Raw genomic sequence first — 20,272 nt, 5'->3', positions numbered from 1 at the left:
TTGGTGGAGTGTGACTCTTGATCTTGGGATTGTCAGTTCAAGCCCCACAATGGGTGTGAGAGTACTTAAAAATAAAATATTTAAATATATACTGTTAGATCTAATCAATGAATTGAGTGAACTTGTAGGATACAAGATTAACATTAAAAAATAAGTACCATGTTTATGCACAATGAATTTTCTGAAGAAGAAATCTATCCCATTTGCAATAGCATCAAAAACAATAAAATACTTAGAAATAAATTTAAGGAGGTGAAAGATCTCTGAAAACTATACAACATTGATGAAAGAAATTCAGGAAGATTCAAATAAATAGAAAGTATCCCATGTTAATGGATTGGAAGAATTAATACTGCTAAAATGTGAATACCACCAAAAGGCATCTATAGATTCAATGCAATTCCTCTCAAGATTTCAATAGCATTTTTTCTTACAGAAGTAAAACAAAAAAACAAAAAACACACTCCTAAAATTTATATGGAGCCACAAATGACCCCAAATAGCCAGATGAATCCTGAGAAAGAAGAGCAAAGCAAGAGGCAACACATTCCCCAATTTCAAGCTACACTTTAAAGCTAAAGTCATCAAAACAGTATGGCATTGGCATAAAAACAGATAAATAAACCAACAGAATAGAATAGAGAGCCCAGAAATAAACCCAAGCATATATGGTCAATTAATATTTGACAAGGGAGCCAAGAATATTCACTGAAGAAAAGACAGATTCTTCAATAAATAATGCTAATATAATTGCTTATTCACATGTAAAAGAATGAAACTTTATCTTACACCACTCACAAAAATTAACAGAAAATGGGTTAAAGACTGAAATGAGAGACATAAAACCATACAATTCCTTGAAGAAAACATAGGAATAAATCTCTTTGACATGGGTCTTAGCAATGAGTTTTTGGATGTAACACCTAAAGCTCAAGCAACAAAATAAAAAATAAACAAGTGGGACTATATCAAATTAAAAAGCTTTTGCACAACAACAACAAAAAAATCAACAAAGTGAAAAGACAACCTATGGAAAGTGAAAAAGTATTTGCAAACCATATATTTGATAAGGTGTTAATAAACTATGTAAAGAACTCATGCAACTCAATAGCAAAAACAAAACAAAACAAAACAAAAATTAAAAAACAAAAAACAAAACAAATAACCCAATTTTTAAAATGGACAAAGAACCTAAATAGACATTTCTCCAGACAAGATATACAAAGGCCAATAAGATCTAACAGTTTTTGATTGAAGTAAATAGACATTTCCTTTTAGGGAAAAATCATGTTTAGAAGCCAATACTTGGGGCGCCTGGGTGGCTCAGTTGGTTAGGCAACTGACTTCACAGTTCGTGATCTCACAGTTCGTGAGTTCGAGCCCCACGTTGGGCTCTGTGCTGACAGCTCAGAGCCTGAAGCGTGCTTCAGATTCTGTGTCTTCCCCTCTCTCTACCCCTCCCCTACTCACACTCTGTGTCTCTCTGTCTCTCAATAATAAATAAAAGTTAAAAAAAAATTTTTTTTAAATAGAAGCCAATACTTGGGCTCTGCTAATTGCTATTGAGGTACAACTGCTTTCAAAAATTCTCAGAAGATATGCTAGGAAATACATGTGTGCATGTGTGTGTGTGTGTGTGTGTGTGTGTGTGTGTGTGTGTGTGTATACACATATATATGTATACATATGTATACATATACATCTACATTTATTTCTATACCTTTATTTATTGTAAACGATGCGTTCACATTAGTACCTCAATTCCAATCCAGCACTCCAGAATTCATTCTAGTTATTTCCCTTTGTGAACTCTGATCTCTGCCACATCAGTTTAGTGAGATCTCTATGATCTGCATGGATTCCATTTCTGGTACTTTGGTCCAAAAAAACTTTAAGGCAAAAAGGGTAATTACAGAGCTCACTTAAGTGTTTCTCCCTTCTCAGGGATCATAGTCCTGTGCTATCTGTTGTATAATGTCTGAAAACTTTGCTTCATATATTTTGTCTAGTTTTTTTGTTTGTTTGTTTGTTTACAGTGGGAGGAGGAGTCTGAGATCAGTCACTCCATCATTGACGGGAAAGTATATCGCATTAACTCTTTATATCACTCATGTTTATTTATCGAAAACCACTCACATAGACTCTTAAAACAATCCAAATAATCTATAAAACCGTCTGTACTCGGTAGAGGGAAAAGTAAGGGATTTGAAGACAGCCAGGCCTATGTCAACTTTGTTTTTTTCTACTGCGTGACCTTATTCAGTAGATACAGTTTATGGCCCTACTTTCTTCATCCCTAAGTGAGGATTTGGGGGAAAGAGGAAAGGATACAATGTGTATGAAGCTCCCACTAGAGATCATTACACAGAAGTCTTCAATAGGTTGAAGTTTATTCCTCAAGTACTTCTATGAAAGTCTATTTTGAGAGGATAAAGTTTGTCCAATAAGATATACCGAAATTCTTGCAGAAACACTTTCTCATAATTTTTATGACTTCAAATTTTCACTGTTTTAAAGAAAAGTTTTTTAAAGCACGCTTTAGCATTTATCATGTCAGCCACTGCTGAAAAGGCAGAGTCTCTGAGTAGAATATGTAAATTTTAAACAGATACTGTTCAGCTCAACTTTGAGTAGGAAGTAAAAATATTTCAATCCCTGAATCTGTAAGATACATTCAAACGTCAGGCAGGACGTCACTTGCCAAGTCAGCACTAAACATTCACTGTCCTTGTTATCTTTTGTACTTGTTTTGTTACAACTGGTTACTCGTCATTATTCATCATGGATAAATTTTGAAAAGATACTGAATGTATAGCATTTTCAACTTTGAAAATTGTTTTCCCATCTCTCTGGAAATAGAGGGAGATTTTTACATAACACTAGGCTTATATACAGAGTAATCAGGTTTATTATGCAACACCTGGTGTGTGTGTGAACACAAACACATGCACACACACAACATCTTTTCAAGGAGTTCTTTAGTATTTAGGGCTGAACAATTTGTCTGTCTCTCTCTCTTCTCTCTCTCTCTCTCTCTCCTACCCTGCCTCCATTGCCTTCTCTCCTTTCTTCCTTACCTTCTATCTTCTTTGCCTCCTCCGCAAATGTTCATCAAGTACCTATTATGTGCCAAGAATAGTAGGCACTAGATATACATGATTAATAAGGCATTATTCCTGATCCCAAAGGGTATATACACAGTGTATTAGGGGCAATGAAAAACGTACATAAAATTAGAGCACAGATCAAGGACAGCCAAACCACTCTGTGGAATCAGGGAAGTAAGTAAGCCTTAAGGTGAATCCTTTCCTCTACCCCATCTTTTTTTCTTCAATTCTGGAATAGTTTTAGTCATTATCACTTTGATTATTGCATGTGTCCCATTTTCTTTGGAAATCCTAGTGCTTATGGTGAAGCTTTTAATTATTTCCTCTGTGTCTTACAACTTTCGTATTTTCCATTTCTTTTTCCCACTATGTTTTATTGAGTGATTTCCTGAGATCTAATTTCTAATTCACAAATTCTTCCTTCAATGAAGTCTGTTTATTATTTTAAATTTTAGCTGTCATATTTTCTATTTCTAGAATTACTATTTTGCTCTTAATATATCCAGTTTCCTTTTCTCCAATGTCCTGAATTCATCTTGATAGATTTTATTCATTTTTAACCTCCTTGATTAATTTAAATTTTTACTTGAAAATCCCCTTTTATGTAGTTCTTCAGTCTGTAGAGACTGGCTGTCAAGGGTCACAGGTGTTTTGTGCTCTGAACCTCTGTTTATAGTGAGATTTCTTGCACATTTTTTACTTGAGGTCATTTCTGGTGGATGTTGTGGAAATGCTTCCTATGCTGGATTGGAGCAGTGGAGGGGGTTTCTGCCCCTTGAAGTTCAGCATTTGCCTCTACCAATTTTATGAGTCTCATTGGTTTCACGCCACTTTTAACATTGGTGTTTCATCAAGGTGTCTACCATATGAAGGTAGTATATATTCACATACCAACCATAGGGTTGATGTTCATATTTTTGTGGATGCTTATCTGTTAGAGCCCAGTAAAGTGATCTGGCATCCAACTGTGCCCAAGTACGGCCACTGATGGACAGAGTTAATCTGCTCATAATTCACAGCCTGGATATTCCTTCATGGCTCCACCACTGAAGGAGTCCATCACCAACTTCTCATCACCTTGTAAGTGTTGGGAAAATATCCCATAGCACCTACCAGCAAAAACCACATGACTTCAACTCTGTTTATCTTAATGGTCTTGAGCTTCCACTTTGTATCAGACTCCGAACTAGTTCTGGTTCTTTCTTTCAACTTATCTAAGATATAATATTTTAATACATATTTTATCTAGTATCTCTTTACGTTTAACCTGGGAAGGGCAGAGGAGGAGGCTGGTGATATCCACATCTTCTCAGGCCACCATGTCACCTCCAATTATAATCAAGCAGTCTTGAAGATTGAGGATGTGTAGTTGCAATGCTAGCTCACGTCCACCCCAACTATAGGGATTTTATTCCTTGTCTGAATTGCTTTTTTCCCCTGAACCAAAAAATTGCTTGAATCCATGTATTTTTACTTATCCATACCCCACATTCTCCCAACCTTGGGTTTTTACCTCAGGAGATGATAACTGGATACAAGGGAACTAGGGTCCTAGACATTAATCAAAGTGTGTTCTGAGTATGAAGGGACAGACTTAAGAATCCAGTGACTGGCAAACTGCGACACCTCCACTGTGTGGGTCTGGCAGCAGAATAATGTGGCCGTGAGGGTTGTATGAGTCGCAAGGGGATTCTTGGCAATGGTGCCCAACAGCTCTCTTACCCTCTCCTCCAGCTTCCTCTCATTTATTCATTTAGTAATCATTTATCAAATACTTACTATGTGCACCTAATACATGCATGTGTATGTAACTCTATATTATTTATCAATATACTCTCTTACGGGGCAAATATATAATAATGTATAACAGGGATGTTATAGGTTGTAGGGTAGATGACATAGCACAAGCTCTGGGGCCACATATACCTAAGTACAACTTTGGATCCTAAATTATGTGTCAAGAGTTTATGAAAATCTGGCCCTTGCATGTGTAATTCCACATTACCCAGAATACAGTTCACTTTCAACACAGGCAATATCCTAATAACAGGCTAATACATATTGTCTAACTTGATTCTTACCACAACCCCATTAGATGGGAATTATTATTCCTGTTGGAGGAGTCTTTCATTCATTCATTCATTCATTCACAAATACTAATTGCATTCCTTGGGTGTGCCAGGCCCTGTTGTAAGGTTTGGAGTTAAAGTATACAGATGAGATTAAGAAAATTGGCCAAGGGCCACACTGCCATCAGAGCTCCAAGGTCAGAATTTAAATCCAAGCTACAAACATGTTAGCCACCACCTAGTGTTTCCTCTCAGATTTTGCAAACAAACCTTTGTAACTATAGTAGTGTGATCTTTTTTTCTTTTTTTTTATTGCCTGTTTTCTATTTGTCTTCCTTCTCCTCTCCTAGGGCCCCTTTCTCTTCATAAAGACGGTTTTAATCAGGTACTGGCTTGAATTTTCAACAGAAATTTAAAATGATGTGATAAGTCCAGTCTGGTCTCAGTATGACCTCATATGTTGAAAAAATAAATTTTAGGCAAAATAAAAACTCTGAATATTCATAACTTACTTTTATTTTGACCCTTTTTTCCCCTAAAGACTTTTCTGACTTCCCTCTCTTTCTGTTCTTCCTTTCACTTCGTTTCACAATGTCCGCATTTGCACTTTGTTTCAGCTCTACAAAAGAAGCACCTTAATGTTCAACTTCTTTATCTTATATTTTCTAGTTGTTCACATCTATTTTTTGCTTTGCTTTCCATGTTAAATTTTCACCTTTCTTCCACTGTTAGTCTCTTCTCATCCCTCAAGTATGGTTTCTTTACAGTTCTTTAGTTTTTAAATTCTTTCTTCACAGGCAACTCACCTTTTTTCTAAAATGTTTTGAAGATTTTTTTCTGTAGTAAGGGAACCAAGACATAAGGGAAAGCTTTAAAACTTATGTTTCAGTAGTTTTCAAAAGTTTCCTGCTGGACTGCAAAGGAAAATAAAAAAACATTAAAGAGATTTTGTTTCTGCTTCCAGCTTATGTTGACATATCGTTCTAAGAAAAAAAAAAAAAAGAACATTTTGCTCATCAATATTTTGCTGTAAGAACTTGTGATCCTGAACCATCAGCAGAAACTATGGAAAGGGCTGGTTTTATGCATCAACAGAGGCCTTGCAGCGCACCTTCAACCCGAATACCCCTCTTTCCATCACTTGACATTTGGGCTGGGCACTGACTCCTGGTTTACCCGTTAGAATGAAGGAATAACACTTTTAGTTGTTTTCAGTTACTAATGCCTCGGAGTGTAAATGATTGTCAGATGTCTCTTTTTTGTGGGTAGTTCAAAAAGAGGGCACTGACAAGAATGGGAACAGATTGGGCTGGGCACGTTGAGGGAGCAAGGTGGGGGGTGATGGGTGCAAGGAATATTTAGCACCTTGAGCTAGCCATCAGAGGCCTGGTACCTGGAGTGTGGAGTCAGGAAATGAAGGGGCAATGCCAGAAGGAGAGTGGGGGCCGGAACAGAAACTTCCAGAGCAGGAGGGTTTTAGAGAAGGCTCCATATGGGGACCTTCACAGCACTGAGTTTGCAAAGCAAGAGGATGGGGGATCACTGCTGGTGCTGAAGGCTCTAACCTCCGTCGCCCAGTTAGTGCATCATAGCTTTCAGAGCATACACTCCCGGCAATTACCACCAAATAGTGGGTGTCCCTGGTGTGCCCAAAGAAGAACACTTTCATTGCCTCACTCAGCTACAAAATCCCCTCTCGCACCCAGGATGTTTTTACAGGGTTTCATAACTATGACCTTTTCAAGTCAAAGGGAAAAAGCAAGCACGTTGTCTTTGCTGAGATTTTAGGATTTAATACACAATGAGCAGCAAGATCTTTGCAGAAAAAAATAACACATCCCCCCACCAAAAACAAAAAAAAAAAAACTTTGCAAATTGGGTTTCAAATTCCTTCATGACAACAGAGCTCCACCAAGTTTGGCAAATGCATCAACCCTCTCTCTCTCCTCTTTGCAGGCAGACATTACAAGTGGTCCACACTCTTTCCCTCCCACGTGGCTAACATCTTGATTTCTCCCGTATTGTGCTCCATGAAGCCATGAGAAATTAAGGAAGCCTGTGTGAACCTGATGACTTAATCCCTGTTATATACCAGCGGGATCCAATGTGGTGACATCACGAAATTGTGTTTAAGTTTGTCTTTTCTTTTCTGGTCACTGGGAATTTTACTTTCTTCCCTATACCTCATGCACACCTGGATGATCGGATCTTTCCTTTGCCCTCTAGGTCATGCTCCTCAACCAAAGGAGAAAGTTTCTGTTGATTACTGTTTCTGTGGATTACAAACTATAGGTAATTACAGGTAGCTTTTAGAAGGGCCAGTTGGTGATGATGCCACCTCCTTTTCCTTCCTCCCAAATACCCCCTTTGATTTCCCTGGGCCTGACCTAGCTGTGATGCTTCCTATCTTAACAAGAAACATAGAAGTGTTTCTCTTTGACATAAATCTTCCAATGACTGGCGTCATGGCATCATGTGCTCGCTGTTCATCACAGTCCATATGTGATCCTGTTAGAGGGGGGGAGCAAAGTCACTTTAGGCCTGGGTCAATTCCTTGATTATTTATTTAGCCTTCTCACTTTGATTTCCTGTCTGAATCATTTTTACCTATAGTATTTGGTTGGCAAGTGGGTTCCTTTCTTGAGATTCCAAGTCAAGCTAATTTGGAGAAAAACTTGAACCTGAACATTCTGAAAGAGTCAGAAATTCTCCAGGATCAGATCTTGATATCTTCTGTGTTTCTTTTAGGACCAGCATGTTGATTTGATGGCATGTGTCCCAGTTGAGGCTTCTCCTGATTCCCAAATGAGAATCCTGAGGGTTCTACACAACTTATGATGATACTGGGAGCCCTTGCAAAACTAGGACAGGAACCCTTTTCTCAAGGGTTACTTGACAACAAATGTGTGCTCTCTACCCTTCAAAATGCTGTCCACTTTTCTGACTCAGCCTGTGACTCACACTATTCACTCCCAACGCACACATTCATGAGAACTCTCTTTTCCTGTTCTCTGCTAACAAAATTGTCCCATTCTCTTGGAGCTAATGTTCCCATACACCAGAAATGCTGTCTCTCCTCTGATCCCCAATGTGTATGCTCATTCTGTCTTATGTTGTTTACTTTTCATTTGGTATAAAGCACATGACTTCCCAATCTGCCTTCTGAAATCCTGGTGCAAATTCCCAGATTCCTGCTGATGTCCCCACCGTCTTGACCTACAGCACGCAACCCCACAGAGCTTTAGGAGGACAGGAGCTGCCCTCCTGGAGACAAAGGGAAGGTAAAGGTCATGTAGCAGGCATCTTTCTTTTGACCTTCAAAACACTGACCACAGTGGAAACTAAAGTCTCCCTACGAAGGTTGCTGCAGAGTCAGTGATACATGAAGCTTTACCAAAGGATTTGAATTTGTCCTTCAGTGAGTAATCTATTCAACACTGTTTACTGAGTACCTAAATGTGTCATCTACTCTAATAGTGGGGACATAGCAGTGACAAAGGCAAACAAAATCTCTTACCCCAGGGACCTAGGCAAGCACCTATAGTACTTGGTTGGTTAGTGGACTCACTTGTTGAGATTTCAGGACAGATAGTGAACAAAATACAAGCCATCAGATGGTATTATATGCTTTAGGGAGAAATTAAACATGGAAAGGAGATATGGACTACTGGGAGTGGAAGGGGACGAAGGGTAATAATTTTAAGTATAGTGCTCAGGAAAGCTCTCACTGGAGCTTAATATTTGGGCAAAGAGTTTAAAGAGGTAAGGGAATGAGGATATCTTGCGAGAAAAGTATTCCTGGCAGAAAGTCTGGTTGTGCAAAGGCCCTGGGAGACAAGAGTGAGTCTTGTGGATTCAGGAATGGCTGGAAGGCCTGGGTGGCTGAAGCGAATTATCTGAGGAGAAGAACCATAGACCATGAGGACAGAGAAATACAGGAGACCAGATCTTACAGGCAGTTGTTGTAAGGATTTTGGCATTTCATGTAAAATGGGAAGCCAGTGGAAGTTTTGAGCAGGGAACTGACATGATATGTTTGGGGTTTTCAAATATCACTCTGACCAGTGTGTTGAGAATTGAGTGCAAGGACCGATGGCAGAATCAGGAGGACCAATCAAGAGGTTATTATGGTAATTTAAGTGAGAGACAACGGTGTCTCCAACCAGGATTTTAGCAATGGAGGTGCCTGCAGAATGTGCAGATGGATTGAATGTGGAATGTGAAACAAAGAGAGGGGTCAAGGGTACGTCCACGGTCAGGCATTCACAGGGGCAGAATGAGCAGAGTCCACTGAGAAGGGAAATAGAATGGACGAGGTGGAAGCAGAAGCATACACCTCCTCCTTGTTTCTCCTTCCTCTTTTCTCATATGCCTTAAGCCTCCTCCAGGGAAAAGTGTCCCCAGCAGGCTGATCACCTCAAGATGTTATCAAACAGTGGGCACTGAGTTAGACTGATCAAGTGATTTTCATTTCCTCCATAATACTTGCTGGCCCAGTGAAAACACCAATTCCCGCCTTAATCTTCTAATGGAGGGATGTACCTGGGAGAGAGTTTTGAATGGAGTTGGTGAAGTAGCGAATAGATAGTGAGGACTGCCTGTATCTCTAGGTCCTGATAGGTTATATCAATTTCATGCAGTAGTAACTGGTCGCAAACCATTTATTCAACAAATATTTGCAGGGCATTTATTAAGTTCCAGGTACTATTCTAGACACTGAGGATACAATAGTGGACAAAACAGATATAGTCTTGGCCTCGTGGAGCTCACAACTAAGCAAGAAGACAGATCACACAGACCAGTATATTAGTACAGAGTATGGAGTGACTGAAGAAACAATTGTAGGGTAGCTGAGGGTGTATGACAGGTAGATACATACACCCCTTCCCACTTTTATGCAGTGGTCTGTACCCTCGGACAGACACAGAAAATATGCAAAACTAAAGAAGAAGAATCAGGAAATCTAAAACGCCTTTCATATTTTCAAATCGTTATAAATCATATATAATGCCAGTCATGAAATAAGGGTAAGAAAATGAAACTTACTCCATAGTTCAAAAATTGCTAACAGTTATTATAAGGAAGAGCATTTCATTTTTAAAGAGCAATGTCTTTAAAATGCTACAGAAACATTTCCAGAAGTCAATTTTTCCCTTTAGACACTATCTTTCTTTTTAAGATGAATAGATGAGTACAATATTATGTTATCTTTGTTATATGAAAAGACATAACCAGAAAATTTCAGATTCACTATATACGACAAATTTCCAATACTCAACACATATATTATAACACATATATGACTCTACTAAATCATATATTTACTCTGTATAATTACACAAATATAAATGTACACTAAGTATAAAAATACACACCTGTTAATTTTTGCAAGATTTAATTCATTCACATGAGTTTAATCAACTGTTTCTTTTCTTTTCTTTTCTTTTCTTTTCTTTTTTCTTTTTGTCTCTGGTAGCTTTGGGAATATTTTTGCGAAGACTTATAAAAGAAATAATATACTTTAATTTCCCTGACTTAAAAGCCTACAAATAAAGAAGTTAGATTCATGGTAGTTAGTTAATGTGTGTATGTGTCTTTCAGAGAGAAAACAAATTATTTAATAGTTAAAAGCTGACATTTATATATGTAAAGGAAGACCACTAAATGGAGCAATTAAATTCAAAATAAAACTTCAAAGCTTGCTTTAGGAAAATTCAGTGACAAAAAAAAAGTCTTACAATGTTACCATGTCCACATACTTTAGGTTCTTATACTCTATTTCAACCCAATTGTTTTCTAAACTAAGCTTTCTTTTTTCAAATACTTAATAATAATTAGTGATTATTAAACTATTTAATTATCAGTAAGTATAAAAACTAAGAAAAATACAAAACCTCTAACTCAATGTAAAAAAGATGGTTCGAAAGACTGATCCCTACTTAATGCTAGTTTTACCCAGTATATTCTAATATCCTATTTAAATTTAAGTTTATGTAGGCTTTTTTATCCTGAACTCTGGAAAGCTCAATTGAGACACTTATTTCTGAAATCCAAATAGTGATTCTAAATCAATTCAGTAGCATAGAATCAGTCGTATTTTTTCTGTACACCTCTTGGAAATGAAAGTAGTGCAAACTCTGTTTTCCTTAGGGAAGCACTAAAATTGAGGATCCAGAAATAGGTTTATTGTTTCTTCCAGCTTACCTGAGAAATGGAATTATATCCTTCACTAATTAACTGACACACAAAGGATTTGCAATAAGCCAGTAGTTAGGGTTTTATGATGTGCGTTTATTTGGTCCGGAAATGCGTAACTATTTTATGAAATACAAATACTTTATAGATATTTATTGTCTATGTTGACCCCTGCACATGAAATATTTGATTGGCATCACACTTATCCACTTATCACACACATACATGAAATTAAGTAAAATCACACACACACACACACACACACAGAACACACTAGTCTTTTAAACACTGTTCTACCCCATTCTCCAAAAATATCGTGAAGGGAACTTCCAGACATAGCAAGGTTTAATGAAATACTGAGTCAAAAGTGTTAGCATCCTGCCATCCTGTGGTCATATTCAGTACTACAGTGTTATCTTATTTGGACTACTTGTATGAAGTTTCCCCAAAGTATCAGAGATAGAGTTAGCATCTAGAATGAAGTAACTTTAAAAAGAGTTAAGAACATAGGGAATCCTCCTAAAGGATCTACAGATTCATTTCATCCTAAAACAAAAACTTCCAATTGCGATAGGCCTCTGAAAACACACACAACGTTGTCCTTCTACATACACTGTTTTGATTAACATTTTTTGACATAAATTTCTGCAGTCATTAGATTCTAAGAGTGATACCTTAATAGACTAATTATTTTTCATTTTAATAAACAAATGTCTAGGGACACCTGGGTAGGTCAGTTGGTTAAGTGTCCAACTTTGACTCAGGTCATGATCTCGCGGTTCACAGGTTCAAGCCCCGCGTCGGACCCTGTGGCTGACAGCTCGGAGCCTGGAGCCTGCTTCGGATTCTGTGTCTCCCTCTCTCTCTCTGCCCCTCCCCTGCTCACACTCTGTCTGTCTCTCTCTCAAAAATAAATTTAAAAAGAAAACATTTAAAAAAAAGAAGTGTCTTGTCAGACAAGAGATAAAACAATTATAGTTTTCATATTCTAAGAATAGCACTGACCTTTAACTAAAAAGATGAGGTTGATACTTTAGCTGAATGTGGAAGGACTCCAGGAGCAGCTCCTGGGTTTCAAAGGAAGGAAAGCTACTTATTACTGTAGTCCTCCACTCTCTGTGTCTGCCTAACTTCGTCTAGATGCACATAGCAGATTTTTCTTTTTGTTATACAAATTTCATGCCAGGATCCCACATTTTGTTAGACCTATTCAACAAAGCATCTAGAAAAGACTGAAGGACCAGAGTGCTTATTCTAAATTGTAACTGATGCGATTTCATTCCCCACCTCTTCTCCAAATATAGTAACAAGCTGCCTTCAGTGCCAAGCAACTAGAATGGCCCATTGCAATTACTGCCGGTAAATTATTCAAGAACCAGAGCAGGCGTCTACAATAATCTTTGTATTCCACCTGCACTGTTACAGAAGCAACTCAGTGAAAAATCCTGGCACTTTGTTCCAACAGCTGTCCAAACTTGGATGTTTGGAACGATCTCAAGCGTTTACTGCAGTTTGCTCTCACCTAGCTTGAAGCAAGGCATCATTCGCCAATGTGCACATTTGTAAGACTTAAAGAAGATTGCTTTTGTGATTCCATTATGTGCCTGTTGACTCTTATCCTGGTTTGTGTCCCTTTTACGCCTCTCTCAGTCTTCTTCCCTCTTCTCTAGTCTTGCTTCCTGCTTTTGGTTGCAGCTGTTCTCAGTTGCCCCTGAGGGCACAGTTCACTTCCACTCCATCCCAGTCTGACTTAGGTCGTCCATGACACAATAGAAATGAAAGATCCCGATATGAGACATAGGTGAATTCACCACAGGTTTGCAGAAATCAGCTCAGATCTTCAATCTGTTCTGTCAATGTTTGCTCTAGGTTTGGAAAGAGCTAGTTGTGTTGATCTGAATTTTTGAAGCTTAATAGTCAAACTGGTTTATTGAGGGCAAGGGCCTTGGGAAGAACCATGTCCAGAGATTAGAATTATTGCCGGTAAAGCCAGATTTTAAAAGTATTCAACTGAGAGAGGCTACGTACATTGATTTATGGTTGAAAAAAGAAAGCTTTTAAAAGCAAGAAAAAAGAGAGTAGAGGAGGAAGGGAAGAAAGAAATAAAAGAGAAAAAGAAGGAAGAAAGGCTGGCAGGCAGGGAGGAGGGAAGGAAGGAAGAGAGGAAGGTTGGAAAGGAAGGATGGAGGAAGGATGAGAGGCAGGGAAGAAGGAGAAAGGAAAGAAAAGATTAAATTTTGGTAAGAATGACAGTAGTTGATTGAGTGCTTACTTTATACTTAATATCTGATCCTCCTTGTGATGATCATTGTTAATGAGGCTCCGATTTTTCATACAACAAAGTGAGTATTCATTGAGCCCACACCACACGTATTCTGGGCATCTTACTTGTGGCCTTTTAATCTTAACAGTGACCTTGTAAACTGAGCACTGATTTTGTCCCCATTTTACAAATGAGAAACAGCAACACTGCGGAAGGTGAAGTAGCTTGCTAAAAGCTGGGGGGTGTGGCCACCAGAGCCACACTCAGCTCATACAGTAGGCCCCTCTCCCTGCCCAAGAGGCAACAAGCTCAGGCCGACACTTGTAAGAGAGGGGTGAGGATCTGAACTCAGACCTCCCTGTTGTTCCAGCAGCAGCCCCACATAGGCACACTCTGCCTCAGTTTCCCCTTCTGCCAGTACACCCCTCCTCTCGTTCTTCTGTGATCTCTTTGTTTTTTCCTCAGTCCATCTTTCTTCCTGTGGTATCCTGACTTTCTCTTCTCTTTTCCTGTTACTAGCTACCTTTTCTATATTTATCACAACAATACCCCTACTTCCCTTTTCCGTTAGCCTGAGAAGAATGAAAGGCAGGAACAAACAGTGAAATCTACCGTGCACATGGGCTTGAGTCTGACCCTTTCTGTCTGACTTTGCACAAGGATTTAATCTAAAGTCTCAGTTTCCCCACCTAGAAGTTAAGACAATAGGGCAAGCCTCATGAGGTTAGTTTGAAGATGAAAAAATCATCCCCCCTGAAAGTAGTCCTCTGTAGCAGCTGGCTCAAAGCAAGAAGGCTGGCTCAGAACGTCCCCCTCCCCCTCCTCCTCCTCCTCCTCCCCCTCCTCCTCCCCCTCCTCCTCCCCCTCCTCCTCCCCCTCCTCCTCCCCCTCCTCATCCCCCTCCTCCTCCTGGTCATCGTCAGTGTCATCACTATCACAATTCAATGTTACTCACTTAAAAATATTTTTTTTAGTATATAAATTGAAATGCCCTTCCCATTTCAGTTTCCCCATTTAAATTTCCCCTCTTCTTTCAGATGGCAAGTTGCTCTAGGGAGGTGACCTCTCTTTTTGAATGGCCAGAGATTAACACCAGTTAAATAGTTGCTATTATAACACAATCTCTGGTCTCCAGGGTAAAGATGGCAGAAGTCTAAATTTAGAGTAAATTGTTACATTAAAGGTCAATTCCTCAGTGAGGACAAGGGATACATTGCTTTTTGCTTTAAAGTGGGGCAGGAGCTGGAGAGGAATTGATTTAAGAGGCACCCTGTGGCCACCATTCTCGGTGCCTTTTGTTGACAGCAGGCTGTGGGAGGCAGTCAGGGTGGGTCTGAAAGGGCTCAGTGATACTTCCTTACCCCTGACTTTCAGTTACCCATTGCCTTTCAATCAACTGTTGCTTTCCCGAAATAGACAACTGTGTGGTCCTCTCTGAAAGGAATAGAGGAAATCCAAAACCATGTGAATTCATTTTCCAAAAAAAAAAAAAAAAAAAGAATTTTTTCTTCTTTTTTTTTTTTTTTTTTTTTTTGTTACACAGCCACAGTTAAAACAGTTCGGGAATAAAGGAAAGTAATTGTTCAAACAAGGCTCCCTCAACTGGTGAAGATCACGATGTTCTTGATTTTGCTTAGTTAAAAATATGAACACAAGTTCCAATATTAAATTCCACTTATATCTGTGTTAAAAGACTTAAAAGCAAACCCTGGTCTCTAATTTCCAGTCCACGGTATACTCGTGATTTCTAAACTGCCTCTCCTAAACATACTTACATTTGCCCGGGCGTTAGGAAACTTTTGATTTTCTAGTATGTTCTCAGCATGTCCCTCTTAGTGCTACGTTCACCCTGCCTCTCTCCCCACACCCCTTCTTTCCATTTAGTGGTTAAAAAGTAGCATAAGTAGATTTTCCAGAGTTGGCCTAGTGCTTGGAACACAGTTCCCACTCAGAAATGTTTAATGAGTGTTGCATACCTCTATGGAGGACACTTAATCTCCATAATTGCCCTAATGCCATGCACTGGTACCTGTCCCATTCCTTAGAATCCATGAAGAAGAACGTCATTCTGATAAAACCACCAAATTCCCTGTTAAGACATCCCCACACTTGTCATATATATGTCTCATGGAAAGACAGGAAGACCCTTCAGGTTTTATTAATGCTTTTGTTGTTGAAATCACGCTGCTACGCTTCCCCTGAAATGTCTGTCAGATGGTACTTTATGAATTCGACATTTATGTTTTTCATGACATTTCTGCATTATTGTTTTTGAATAACTAGATAATGTTCAGATTTTTACCGACTTGACATTCAAAATACAATCATGGATTATTCATGTGTCTTACTTAGCCTTATTTATGCCTGCAGTGTTTTCCATTACTAGTCCGTTTGCCTTTAACAAAATGGTATGATCTCAAATATTCTTTTGATTTAGAAACCGATTTGTATGGGGTGAGGTTCCTCCGTTCAACTCAGATGTACGTTAGTTAAGTCAGTCTGTATTAGGTTAACAATTAACTTGCCTAATCTGACAATCAGTACTATTACTGCAGTCAGCCTCCACTGTTTGGACAAAATATACCAAAAGAATCTGGAAATATTTGTTCCCAGACAAGGCAGCAAGATTGCACTTTGTTCTTAATAAAGAAATCTAGTGACCTCATTTATGAAAGATAAGTCTACTAATTCGCATTTGCTTCTTCCATTCCCAGGCTTACATCATGGCAGAGGGACATGGTTGACAAAATCATCCAACATATAGACACAGTGGCCTCTCTGGCCTGGAGGATATGTGCAGGATTAGCAGACTCAGAGCTATTATGGCTGTTTTCAATCGACAGCTGCTCCTGCTGGCGGGTTGGACTGAGGAAGGGAACCTGGGTAGGGGTGGAGATGCGCTGGCTCATTTCCACCAGCCTGGCATGGAGCTGACGAATGTACTTTACAGCCCACCAATCATAACGTCGACCTCCCTAATTTGTGAGAGTTTTACTGTGACCTTCCAGCTCTGCTGATGATTTCACCTTGCAGCTAGTGCCCCAAATCCCCTGCCTGACTCCTACACTCTCCTGGATCATGCTTCTCTCAAAACACCAGGTTCCAATCTCTACCAACCAGGCTTACTGCAAACTCCTCCTACATTTGACCTTAGTAATTTAGAACTTTCATGGGTTCAGGAAGGATTCATAGGCAAAGTAGGTAGCTGCTAAAGATGATTCCTGGGTTATAAATAAGTCTCTCAGTGCCTTTCCCCCAAAAAATAAATAAATAAAAGCACAACGTTGAAAATGTAGTTGGAGTTCAAGAAAAACATATCAAGTGAACAACAATATTAATAATTTTAAATCCCCAAGAGATTGAAAAAGTTCTTCTTAATGTTTACTTGGAATAAATCTCTTAAAGTAGCAAAGGAGGGGTGCCCGCGTGGCTCAGTCAGTTAAGCGTCCAAGTCTTAGTTTCAGCTCAGGTCATGATCTCATTGTTTGTGAGTTTGAGCCCCACATTGGGCTTTCTGCTGACAGTGTGGAGTGTGCTTGGGATTCTCTCTCTCCCCCTCTCTCTCTGCCCCTCCCCTGCTCACCCTCTCTGTTTCTCTCTCAAAATAAATAAATAAATGTAAAACAAAATTTAAGTAGCAGAGAAGCCTGAGCATAGACCACAGAGAAGCCTCAATGATGTGTAACTAGGAGGCACAAAAGTTCTTTTAGGTCCCACGATCTTTAGTACACTATATGTATGTTATTGAGGAGAAGCAGGATGATGCAATGTACTCGTTTGTTCCTTTCTCCAAACAGATAGTGTAGAAACTGAGCTACTTAGAACTAATCCAACATAGATTCCTCCAGTTTCTTGAGGTCTGTAGAATTTGTGATCCACGTGCAACAGAGGAAGGGAATCTCAGCCCCGTTATGGATTCTTTAACTGGGAGAGGGGAATGGAGAAGCAGAGGAACAACCACCCGGAACAGCTGGCTGGAGGTTGACTGCCGATTTGACATTTTTGATTGATGCTTACAAAATTTTGATAAATCTAAGCCATGACTTTGGATCAAACAACCAACGAATAACTGTGTCTCCCTTTTGTTGTATTTCCGTTGCCTAAGCCCCGCCCCCTGCGGCTCTTGCCTTTGCCTTCATCAAGGCCTGCAATCCCCTCCATGTCTGGTTTCCTAAGCCATCAGAGCCCTTCCAAACTCACTCATTTCCCCTGTTCCTGATCAACTGTGTGTCTTAGGCAAATTACTTAGCACTCTGAGGTTTAGTTTCTAAAGCTCTAAAACAGACATAATAGAACATCTAGGGCAGAGGGTGGTGAGAATCACCTTATCTTCTGGAGTGAAAGGCCACCTATGGCACCTTGCACAAATGCCTTGGAATCTCTCACCTCGTCAGCCGACAGCCCTTGCCAATCCCGGGGAGGAAGCCATCCTCTGCTTTCCTTGCTCCTGCTCACGCTGTCTACACTGGCAGGCACATCAGCACCCTAGCACCCCAGACTTGTCCGCAGACGTTGCTCTCATTGGCGGAAGGAAATGAACAGACACCTGTAGAGTCCTGGGAGTGTTGGGAGTTGTAATTAAGAGCTGCTGACCACAAACATTTAATTTACTTGAAATTTCTCATTTGCCTTAAAAGATTTACCCTGATTTTCATTTTATCCATATTAAAATTATTTTCAAAGTATTAATTGAATTTAGAAAGCGTAGCCTAGCTGATCGTTCTCTTCTAGACTTGTGATGTGCATCCTGGCCCCAGCCCTCCTTCCAGTCAACATTTTTGTTTTCAGTCACTGAATTGACTTTCTCTCACGTTATTCACAAATATTATCCTGAACATTTCTGCCTTCAAACTTTTGTCTCACTTGTACCTTAGTCACTGAAATAATCGTGACCTCCAAATTCCATCCCCACATTTACCCAACCAGTACTTATCCTCACTTCTCCTTTCCTCTTCTAAGTCCACGACTGCACCTCTTCTGTCACAAGGGTAGCCTCTCTCTCGAGCCCTCGTGCCTCTTCTGACCTTGCGATGCTGTCTCCTTTCTTTTGTTATTTTCGGTCTCTTCCCCTGAGTTGCACTTTTCCCTCTAAACCACAAGCATTTGCCCCTGTAACCCAAGTTTTCCCAAACACTCTGCCTGCTATGCAAGCCTCTTATCTTCCTTTTACCCTGTAGTGTTTCTAATATTTCCGCTGAGATCTGAAGTGTGTACAATGAATTATGAAAAGGTGGCACCGCCCACCCAGGGCATGCAACTTCCTTTCCAAAGCCAGTAATTGTTTTCAGTTTGCAAAATAAAAACAGCATCCAAGTCTTAAGAACTCTAAAGCAGCAGTCTTCAGTTTTAAATATGACCAAACTCCCATTTGACTCCAATGTTCCTGTGAGGAAGCTTTCAGATGCCCACAAATCTTCACCTAATCATTACTGAGGAAAAAGCTTTAAAGGATTTTCAATCGTTGATTTCTGAATTACAATAAACAGCTCCCGGTCAAAACTGGAAGACTGCCAGTTTTTAAACCAGGAACATTTGCCCCGGAGAACAAAGTGGCATCTTGTTCTAAGTCATTTTCAATAAAGCCAGAAAGCATCCTCCATTCCCTTTTTCTGAGTATATTCTTTAGGAAGTTACTAGCCTTGCTGAGATGAGACAGGGCCGTGGGGCCCTGAAATCACCACAGCTAAGTGGAAAGTGGCTTCAAGGTGCTTTGGCTGAGCTCCAAGCAGCATCCAGAAATCCGAGCAGCCCCAGAACTGGGTCATGAGCCTAAGAACCTCTCTAAAATATTCACCACACCAATCCACTATCATTAGCTGCGCTCTCCTGAGAGTGAAATTTGAAAAGGAAAGTAGCTGAATCCAAAGGTCTTTTGTGAAGTCTAATTGAAATAAGAGGTTTTGAATATAAATTCCTATAAGGAAGGTGCTGGGAAAAGAGAAGTAATATTGTCTTACCAGGTAAACACAAAAATGACTATGGTAAGTTTGCACGCTTATTTGGCATTCTTTGATAACCTTTCATCTGTTTCACCTTTGTGTAGGCCAAAGTGGCGTTTTTCCAGAAATCAGCAGCTAGTCCAGACCTGGTGTACAGAAGAGAATAAGATGAAATCTACAAAGGGAAGGCATTTGCATTCTGCGGCCTGACCCTCAGTGCTAAAAGGTCAGTGGGGGGATATTGTCAAAGACACTAAAGAACTCTCCCTACTATTTCTTGTAAACAAAGGACACCAAGCTATATTATGCCAAATGAGCAAAGAATATTAAAAAGCAAAGTTCGTGACCCACATTAACTCACAAATTTCCTGGAAAGAGGCAATGCATATTTTTTTTTAAGTCCCATTACTGGGCTTCCAGCCTTTTATTAGCAAAACCCAATGGAATGTTCTAAAGAAGTTATTGTTTTCTGAAAGGTTCTTGATAAAAACGATGGTTGCATTTCAAATACGTGGGGCCCATTCTATTTAAAATTCAAAATACAGTGCCTTCGTCTCCTACAGTTGCTGTAAATGACCTGGCACTTAAAACAGCACGCATTCATTTTCTTAAATTCTGGAGGTCAAAAGTCTGAAATTGGGCTAAAGTTAAGGTGTTGCCAGGGTGGCACCCCTCTTGGAGGCTCTGAGGGAGGGTACC

The 20,272-nt window shown here is 39.6% G+C and overlaps 1 long non-coding RNA gene across 1 annotated transcript in view; it reads left to right on the top strand.

Annotated features, from left to right (window-relative positions):
* Positions 1 to 19,965, top strand: part of LOC128312837 (uncharacterized) — a 69,243-nt gene extending 49,278 nt beyond the window's left edge. The window contains exon 3 of the long non-coding RNA XR_008292655.1: positions 19,678 to 19,965. This is a non-coding gene — a long non-coding RNA (uncharacterized LOC128312837). The remainder of the gene's footprint in view (positions 1 to 19,677) is intronic.
* Positions 19,966 to 20,272: the final 307 nt, after the last annotated feature.

The sequence above is a fragment of the Acinonyx jubatus genome, chromosome F2, assembly GCF_027475565.1.
Source record: "Acinonyx jubatus isolate Ajub_Pintada_27869175 chromosome F2, VMU_Ajub_asm_v1.0, whole genome shotgun sequence".
Classification (NCBI taxonomy): Eukaryota; Metazoa; Chordata; class Mammalia; order Carnivora; family Felidae; genus Acinonyx; species Acinonyx jubatus.
The sequence above is the reverse complement of the archived record's forward strand: the minus strand, read 5'-3'. Positions and strand labels throughout refer to the sequence as shown.